This window comes from Lepidochelys kempii, chromosome 6, assembly GCF_965140265.1.
Source record: "Lepidochelys kempii isolate rLepKem1 chromosome 6, rLepKem1.hap2, whole genome shotgun sequence".
Lineage (NCBI taxonomy): Eukaryota > Metazoa > Chordata > Testudines > Cheloniidae > Lepidochelys > Lepidochelys kempii.
In genome coordinates this window covers 38,275,561-38,285,465 of record NC_133261.1, presented here as the reverse complement: position 1 = coordinate 38,285,465, position 9,905 = coordinate 38,275,561, and the positions used below count along the sequence as shown (strand labels likewise).

General features: G+C 40.6%; 1 long non-coding RNA gene across 1 annotated transcript in view; it reads right to left on the bottom strand.

Annotated features, from left to right (window-relative positions):
- Positions 1-320: 320 nt before the first annotated feature.
- Positions 321-9,905, bottom strand: part of LOC140913833 (uncharacterized) — a 37,674-nt gene continuing 28,089 nt past the window's right edge. Inside the window, exons 2-3 of the long non-coding RNA XR_012159668.1 lie at positions 1,362-1,470; positions 321-787 (exon numbers count right to left, since the gene is read on the bottom strand). This is a non-coding gene — a long non-coding RNA (uncharacterized lncRNA). The remainder of the gene's footprint in view (positions 788-1,361; positions 1,471-9,905) is intronic.

The window sequence follows — 9,905 nt, the reverse complement described above, 5'->3', positions numbered from 1 at the left end:
TACAGCACTGCACCAGTGCAGCTGTGCCGCTGTAGCGCTTAGTGAAGATGTTCCTATGCAGACAGGAGAGCTTCTCCCATCAGCGTAGGTACTCCACCTCCCCAAGAGGTTGTAGCTATGTTAACAGGAGGAGCTCTTCCGAAGACATAGTGCTGTCTACACCAGGGTTTAGATCAGAATAACTAAGTCACTCGGGGTGTGGAGAATCCACACCCCTGAGCAATGTAATTTTACCAACATAAGTTGGTAATGTAGACCGAACCTCCGAGTCTTGTCAGCAAAGGAGTATTTGTAATGCATGGCATGAAAATTTGCCTTGTTCTATTTTCATTTCAAACTTATTTGTTACTAAATATTCCTTTCCTCTCTAATCCCAGTGGTTCCTATTGTCAAACAAATACAAAAAGGAGGGGGTAGAGATTATTTAATACACAGTAGATATATAAGGCCTGTGAATTAGATAATTTTATCATTTAATTCAAGAGACACCATTGTACCCGGAAGAATCTGAGAATCCTAAAAACAGAATATTGCACTGTACGGCAACAGATCCTAACTTTCCTGAAGTGACCTGATTAAATGCCACAGGTTGTTGGAATAATAAGAATGCCTCATTGTCTGACAGACAATATCAAAGAGATAAATGCCTACCCTGGTGGTCACATTCCAGTACTATCATTGTTGGCCTTTCACTGAGAGAAGTTATTATCCTGCTTTCTCAGCCAGCAGTACTGTAGAGTGCCTTGAAAGCAGCTGAAAGACACGGGGAGGAGAAACAGCAAAGAACCTTTAGGAAAAACAAAACAATGAAATATTATTGGACATAAATGTGTAAAATACACATTTTACAATTTCCTTATATTCAGTTTTGTAATTTATCCTTCTGTCTGTCAGCTGTGGGTTCCATATGGAGAGTGGATTAAGATGAAATAACCACTGAAGCATTTTTCCCAGTCTTGACTAGAACCTGAACGCTGCACTACCTGTTGTGAAAGCCTTACGTGGATATCCACATGATGCCATAATTTCTTCTCTGTCTGGGAAGGAGCTTTATTTAGCAATTTTTGTTTTCAGCAGGATATTTCCTTCCAACATTGCAGTCCCCCCAACAATGCACACTAACCTCCACCAAGAAAAGAGATCAAACCATTTCTGAAGCAGAGTCTTCAAGATGACAGCGCAGCACTCTACTAATATCACACACCTAGGGACAGATCTTTGTGTGAAGGAGAGGAGACGGGGCAGACCAGGACAGACACACATGGTTGCCCATCCAGTCACATGAAGAATCTCTAGAAAATACAGCCCTCTGAGGTCCAGAGGGAACACATAACCTAAGTGAGTCTAAAAGCAATACTCACCCTGAGACTTCTACTCTCCAATTCGCTTGAGAACAGATATGTCATCAGTTCAGAGCCTCCTTCAGGTGTACTCAAAATAAACAGGTTTCAGAGTAGCAGCCGTGTTGGTCTGTATTCGCAAAAAGAAAAGGAGGACTTGTGGCACCTTAGAGACTAACAAATTTATTTGAGCATAAGCTTTCGTGAGCTACAGCTCACTTCATCGGATGCATTCATGCATTTCCTCAAAATAAACAGTTTCATAAGGCAATAAAGGTGGAAAGCCTGAGCTAGGTACAAATTTACTTTTTCTCATCTTGTTTGTCTCATACAGAAAGGCAATAATCATCAATTCCAGGTCTTTTAATTTTTAACAGCAACTGTCTGTTGTGCTGCTTCAGTTTCTGCATTTCTTTGCCTCTGGTGTTGAACAGCTTGTACTTCCATCATGTTAATAATGCATCTGCTTATTGGTGTAGCAAAGAGTAGATGTGCTTCTGTTTATGTCTTTTCTATGAACTGAGGTGAAACCCTAAAGACTTTGGGACAGATCCTTAGTTGGTGTAAATTGTCATAGACCCAAAGCCAAGGATTGGCCCCTTTTTATCTTGTTATTGAAAAACCCGGCAAAATTTTTTTCCACTTGAGCTTACATGTGACACTGTAATCTAGATCTCTCTGGGAAAATCAGAATCTCTATGGCTGTTTGTCTTGTCTGTGTTCTGGGGGAGAGGAAGGATGAGATGGGGTTTCCATTATCAACACAAGTTCTCTTGCTGACCCAGGGTTAGTAGTTATGACCATAGCCCAACAGTTGAAAGAAGTTTTGATCAAAAATGCTATTTTAAAATAGACTTGGACAACAGCCTAAGTTTGAATGCCTGGGGCTTTGCTCTAGAAAGAAAAGAAAGAAAGAAAGAAAGAAAGAAAGAAAGAAAGAAAGAAAGAAAGAAAGAAAGAAAGAAAGAAAGAAAGAAAGAAAGAAAGAAAGAAAGAGGGTTAAAAAGCAAACCTGAATGATAAACACAAGGGGAAATACTTAAAACAAAAATTGGCAATCATTAGCTTATTGTAAAATTGTTAGGAAATAAGAATTTCAAAAGGTAAGTGATTCAACCAGGTTATAATTAAACACTTTAATTATACAACTTTTTATTCAACATAAAAGGCATTATGTTTCTGATGACAAATACCATTTTCAGATTGCATGGACTGAATTCAGGCATATTGTGACTAAGCTCTGTCCTTGCCTCCGTGGGTCCCACGTTTCCTGGCGGATTTCGCTAGCCTCAGAGGCTCACTGTGACCCTCCACGTAACCTTTCTTTCTCTAGAGGTCACAGTCTACTGAGCCATTTTCATAATAAGCCAGCGAGGGAGGTGAGGAGAAGTTGTCCTTCCTTGCACAGTTTCTGTTGTCTCCCAGTCTCAGTGATTAATCAGGGGGCAAAAGGGGGGGGGAGGGCAGGAGCCCAGGCCCACCCTCTACTGCGGGCTCCAGCCCAGGGACCCTAATAGTATCAGCTATGGTAGCTGACCTTTTAGAAACATCACATGTACAATTCCCTGGGCTACTTCCCCTACAGCAGCCCTCACTTCCTCAAGCTCCACTTCACCCTTACCTCAGGGCCTCCTTCCTTGTCCCTGATATGGTGTGTACTACTCAGTCTCTCCAACAGCACAACTTCCTCCCACAGCTCCTGACATGCACACCCACCTGACTGACGGGGAGGCTTTTAACTAGTTTCAGCCAGCACCTGACTGGCTTCAGGTGTCCCAATCAACCTAGCATTCTTCATGTCTTCTGGAAAGTTCTTAATTGGCCCCAGGTGTCTTAATTGACCTGGAGCAGCTGCCATTTCACTTATCCTGGTACCAGGGATTTGTTTAGCCTGGAGCAAATATATCGATCTCCCACTACTTTTCTATAGCCATCTGGCCTTGTCCCGTCACAATATACAGAGCATAAAGAAATAGGAAATTAATATAAAGTACTGACTTTGCTTACTAAATTCCCTTTTGAATGATAATGTCGCAGTTTTGAATATGCGCCCATTCACTGTTATATAAATGATAGAGAATTTCTACTCAAAATATACTTTCAATAGAAAACTCTTGCCCTTCTGGGAGAAAAACTACCAGAAGGATTTGTGGTATTGAGCATTACTGCCAGGTAAGAAAACTCTAGTGGCTGGGCCCCATTCTGCAAGCAGGAGCAGAATTTGGCTCACTATCTGTAATTTAAAAAATGTACTAGCTTAAGCTTCCATTCCATGTCACTTGAAGTTACTACTAGCCAGCATGTTTAAAATAAAATAAAAAAAAAGACCTGCATAAGGAAGAAGCCTGGAAAGAATGCTGAAAGAACAGAATGCTGGCATGATGTGATTCCTACAAGAAAGCAAACCTACTGTGGGAGAGCCCAGAAATATGGGACCAGTTCCCTGAGGCCCATTCATGATGTTTTCTTTGTGAGAGAGAAAAGGAAATGGCTACAGGATGATACATTTAATGGGACAACTGAATACTGGAAGCAGTATGAAATTAACTTTGCCGTGTATAATAATAGACTTCCCAGCAAACCAGAAAAGAAAGGTGATGTCTTCAGTTTTAATCCAAAGACTTAAAGGAACACCATCAGTTTAAACATCACACTTCAGTATCAACAGTTTTTACTTGCTGTAGCTACAAAAAAAACCTAACTGGAAAAAAATAATGAAAAAAATACATTTTTCTATATTTTTTCATTTTAATTACTTTGCTCATTACATGAACTTATGCCCAGATCCTCAGAGGTATTTAGGTGCCTCACTCCCACTGAATTTACCTTCCTTTGGTTTCCAATCATTGGATCTCATTCTGCATTTTTCTGCTAGATTAAAGAGCCGTCAGCTATCAGAAATCTCTTCCCCGTGCAGGTACTTGTAGTCAATGATCAAGTCACCTCATAACTTTCCACTGGATAAACTAAATAGATTGAGCTTCTTTGGTCTCTCACTGTAAGGCTGCAAGGCAGGTTTTCCAAACTTTGAGTTATTCTTGTAGCTCTTTTCTGAATCCCTTCCAAGTTTTCAACATCTTTTTAGATGTGTGTCCCTCAGAACTGGACACAATATTGCAGTAATTATCTCACTAATGCCATATACGGAGGTTATAACACTTTCTTACCCCGACTTGATTATACATCCAGGGATCATACTCACCCTCTGAACTAGTTGAAAATGAACTCCCAGTGCTACGGTGTAGCTATCTACCATGATGCCTATGCCCTTTTCAGAGTCATTGCTTTCCAGAGTACATTGCCCCATTTTATGCATGACCAATACACTTTGTTCCTATATATATGAACATACATATATATACATTTGGCTTACATTTGGCTATGTTGAAAAGCACATTGTTCAAATGAGCCTACCTTACCAAGTGATTCAGGTCAGCCTGTATCACTGACCTGTTTTAGCACTACACCGATTTTTGCATCATCTGCAAATTTGACCAGCAATGATTTATATTTTCTTTCAGATCACTAATAAAGATATTGAATAGCATTGGCCCAACCTGTACCCCATTAAAATATCTCCACTGACAATTCCCCCATTTACAATTACTTTCTGCTATCTATCACTTAACCAGTTTTTAATTCACTTAATGTGGATTGTACTAACTTTTTATAGTGCTAGGGTTGTTTTTTTTTAATCAAAATGTCATGTGAGATTAAATCAAATCCCTTACAGAAGTCTAATTGTATATTATGTCAATACAAGTACCTTTATCAACCAGATTTGTGATATGATCGAAAAACAAAACTTTGTTTGACAAGACCTATTTTCCATAAAACCATGTTGATTGTCATAAGTTATGCTACCATCTTTTAATTCTTTATTGACTGGATCCCATATCAGCCTTTCCATGTTTTGGAATCAATGTCAGGCTAACTGACCGCAAGTTGCCTGGGTCATCCCATTTACCCTTTTTAAATATTGGCACATTGCCTTTTTCCCAAGTGTTTCAAGATTTGTTAAAAATCAATATTAGTAGTTCAGAGAACTCCTCAGCCAGTTCTTTTAATACTCTTGAGTGCAAGCTGTCCTCAGAGTTATTTGCTCTTTAACGTCCTTCCTGAATATGGATGAAATAGAAGGTATTTCATTATGAAATATGAAATAGGAATACATCATTCTGCTTCTTTCCCCAAAACAGAACAGAAATTTTCATTGAATACTCCAGCCTTTCCTGCACTGTGATTGATAATTTTACTAGCCTTGTCTAGTGATCTCTACCATTGCTAGGATTTCATTCGTTCCCAATATTGTTAAAGAATTTCCTCTTATTGTCCTTAACCCTACTAGCCATATATTTTTCACTGATAGGGAACAAGCAAGGATATATATATTGTAACAAACTAAAAAGAAAGAACTTAAAATCAAGAGGGGCATAAACCAGCAGACAATACAAATATTTCAATAATAGAGTAATGCAACTAGAATATTTAGAAAGGTGATAAAACTCTAGGGTAGTATTTTGTATCTAATTAAATCTTTTAATAGATGTGTCTGGATGACCAGTTATGAAGGAATTGCAGTAATCCAGCCTACTGTCAATATAAGTGTTGGCAAGTGTCAAAAGATCTGGGGCAAGGTCCAATGCTATTCCACAAATGGTAAAAAGAAAATGTTGAAACATTTGAAATATGGTTCTCAAACGACAGATGACAAGAAGCATTCTAAACCAGACAGGATACAGTAGCTGTAAATAATTCCACATAAAGAAAGAATAAAATCAGTACATTTAGCAAGGGTATATTTAGAAACTTTTACTTCCGGTTCTTTTTTCCCCATAAGGAATGCTAGCCAAGCCTCCTTCAGGCAAATAGGATTGAACAGGCTGCTTCTAGCTCATGAGAAACCAACACAAATACAGTTGTGTACCATCTGCAGTAGAAAGTGAAAAGCTGCATATGATTTTGAATGACATCTCAGACAGCAAGGGGGAAGTCAAAACTGGTCTTGTGGAACACCAGCAGAGAAACGTAAATCATGCATATGCAACAGATTCTCTTCTCAGTTACACTGTTATCACTCCATTGACTTCAGCATGGCTACTCCTGATTTACAGTGACGTGAGAGGTGATTCAAGTCCATGGATCCACCGGGAGATAAAACAATTACAACCAGAAAATGAATTGCCATGAAGATCCTATTGTCACTGAGAAAGTCATTGCAATTGTCAGGAGGGCATCCTTCAGGGGATGGTGAGGGGTATCCCAAAACCTCTGATTGCACAACAGGGAAGGCCAGAGTTAACCCCCAGGACAAACACCACATTGAGCAATAGGACAATACTTTTATCTGAAGGGAGCAAGCCCCAGTCACTACCAGGTAAAATCCCAGGGGCAGACCCTCATGTGAGTTACAGCAAACCCAACTCAGTCTCAGACCCCAGTAATCTGATGCACCAAGTACTGCATGCCTAGTTAGACAAATCAAAGCTCTCTAGTCTGAATCAACTCCCCAGCAGTCCAGCTTCCACCCTCCCACTTCCCACCTGCACGGCTATCCTCTCTATCCTCAGCTGGACTCTCTCCCCATCTCCAGCCTTTGTGCTGGTGCTGCTCCTGCTTCCCCAGCTGAAAATTCCACTTGGAGCAAGGGCTTCCTCCCAGTGACCTAAGGCAGCCAGAGAGCTCCCATGTGGCCAGGCATACTCATTGGAGTGGGAGCAGCCGTCTGTGGGGAAAGGATAGCTGCTTTCCTCTGCCCTGATATAGTCTTGGGGGGAAGTGCCTGAGGAGAAAGGGAGGTTGTCCGCTCCTTCATTGACTTGGTCTCAGAGGTCCCTGCTGAAACTCCCCAAATCTTGTTTGTGATGCCACTTGTTGGGTGGAGGTGGCCATAGGTTGGCAAATCCCAGATCTCCAATCTCTGACTGCACACAATCTCTGACTGCACCCTTCTGAATAATTTCAGTTACACTCCCAGTGCCAGTTATGACAATCAGCTTTCAGAATGTGCAGTGGCCTTGTCCTCTTTGATGGATTCCGATTCTGAACCTTTACTTGTGCAAACAGATTTGCCTCGATGGATTAAAAGTCAATAGAACTACTCACATGAAACAAGCCTACCCCGTTCAAGTAAGGGTTAAGAGGATCAAGTTAGGGAGCACTTACGCAGAGATGGCAGAATTTTCTCATTGACCACCTCAAACACGGCAGACAAATTCATCAGTATCAGTCTGCCAGACCTGATTCCAACATGGCACTGGGCACTCTGAGCAAGGCGTTTTCACAACTATAATTGGGCCTCTAGTCTGATGGAAATCATTCATTAAAAAACCCCCAAAGACGCAAACCAACTGATCCACCCAAGGTCAAATTTTTAGAGGCATTAGGTTTCATATACATTAAAAATGCCTATATCTCAATATTTTATTATACCTTTAAAAATTTTTTTGCCCCACATGTACTACAGCTTCCTTTAGAAGGACAGAAAGATGCCTTAGGCGAGAGCAGGATTCCTGGGTTCTAGCCTGGGCTCTGTCATTGACTGACTCACTGTGTATATTTGGGCAAACGGCTTCCCGCCCTTCTGGGTCTCATTTTGACCAGTTCTGTTTAGAAATATTTTACCTTTATAGGGAGAGGTTTACCTGGGTGAGACTGGGTTGGGAAGCTTAATTAATGTTTGTTAAGCATGTTGAAATCCTCAGATGAAAGATGCTATGTAACAGTGATTATTATAAACAATAAAAGTAAATACTGGTTTGTACATTTCAATAGCATGGTTATACCACATAACCCGGAAGGAAAGATAGTCTTGTGGTAAGCACAAGACTAAATCAAGAAAACCTAGGCTGTATTCTGACTGCAACAGATTTGCTGTGTGACATGGGCAAGTCAGTCAACATCACTGTCTCTCAGTTACTTCATTTGTAAAACGGGGATAATAATACTTACCTCTATGACACTGGATTGTGAGGCAAAGTTAATCAAAGTTTGTGAAGTGTGCTGAGATCCTTGGATGGAAGGTGCTATACAATGCATGTCACATGATTACCGTCACATAAAAGGCAACAGTATATTTCTGCACCCATGGAATAAAACTGCAAATCACAGACAAAAATTCAGCTTATTTTGCACTTGGGGGCTTCTAACCTCCACTTGTCCACTATAACTCCAACAGACCTGCTTCTACTATTCCTGTCCAGTTAGCACATTTCACACAGCAAAAGGCAAGGATCCACCACAAAAATAAATTATTTTCCTTGTCTAAGATAACATGGATACAGCTTTAGGAGTGTTTCATAGTTGGGAAAGAAGCCCCACACAGGTCATTAAATCCTGCCAGCTAGCCAATGAATGAGCACCAAGTCACTCCCTGCTTCCTCACTCCAGTCCTGTTTGCTACCTGTGGCATGGGTGGAGTTAGTATTTCTTGATGGGGGAAGAGAGAGAAGCAAAGCAAAAGGATGCACATGAAGAGCAAGGCATCAACCAAGAGAGAGTGTTGGTTGGGAAAAGAACTTCCCAGCATTTGTCTCCCCTTGTTTTTAATACATAACCTAATGCACAAAAAACTTCTAGAGAGTTTTAAATTGTATTAATCCTACTTCTCCAGTGCCTCCATTTGTAGAATCAGGTTGGTCATGAAGGGCCTGATGCTGCAGTGAGCTCTGTACAGTTACGGAATGCAGTGGTGTGCCTTGATGTTTTTATTGGCACTTGTTTGTGATGACCTGCCTGACTCATTTGTGTCTCTGCCTCTTGTAATACAGTCATCTCAGACAGATGCCAATAAAAACTTTACAATGCACCACACCTTACCAGCCCACATTGTGTAAGTAAATATGTGTCTGTGTATAATATAATATTTATATTGCTGGGCATCTGGATTGTGAATACACATGTAAAATGAAGGCTACTGCAGCCATTGTAAACTATCAGAGGCTAGTGTATTAGCTACACTATTAAGCTAGTGTAAGTACAGTGAGTAATAACACAAAAGGTGCACAATTATTGTGCTTTGGTTGTGTTGGGAATATTGAATCATGCTTTTGTGAAGTATTTTTCTTACATCTTTTCTAAGTACTGGCAGCAGCTCAGTTTATGCAGTGGGAAGTTTGATACAAGGGGCCGTTCAAGCCTATGGGAGACTGTCCACTGATTTCAACAGGTGGTGGATCAGACTCTAATAACCATTTAAACTTTGATCCCGCAAAGACTTACATTTGTAAGTCACTTTATTCATGTGAGTAGTTCAATGGGTCTTCACAGGACCAGGGCCACAGTCAGAAGATTCCAACTTCCATTACATCTATCAAAGGTGTACCATAAACAAGAGCAGAGCTCATGTGAATTGTGATATCACCAAGCTCCCTCCATGAATTTGCGAAGACTTACACACATGCTCAACATTACGCACTGCATGTTGTCCCACTGACGTCAAAGGGTTCTTTTTCACAGTGTGTAATGTTAAGCATATGCAGGGTATTTGCAAGCTCATGGCATGGGTCAGAGTTTTCCTATTTCTGAGGCAAATGTTCTCCTCTGATCTGTTGCCCAATGTTGCGC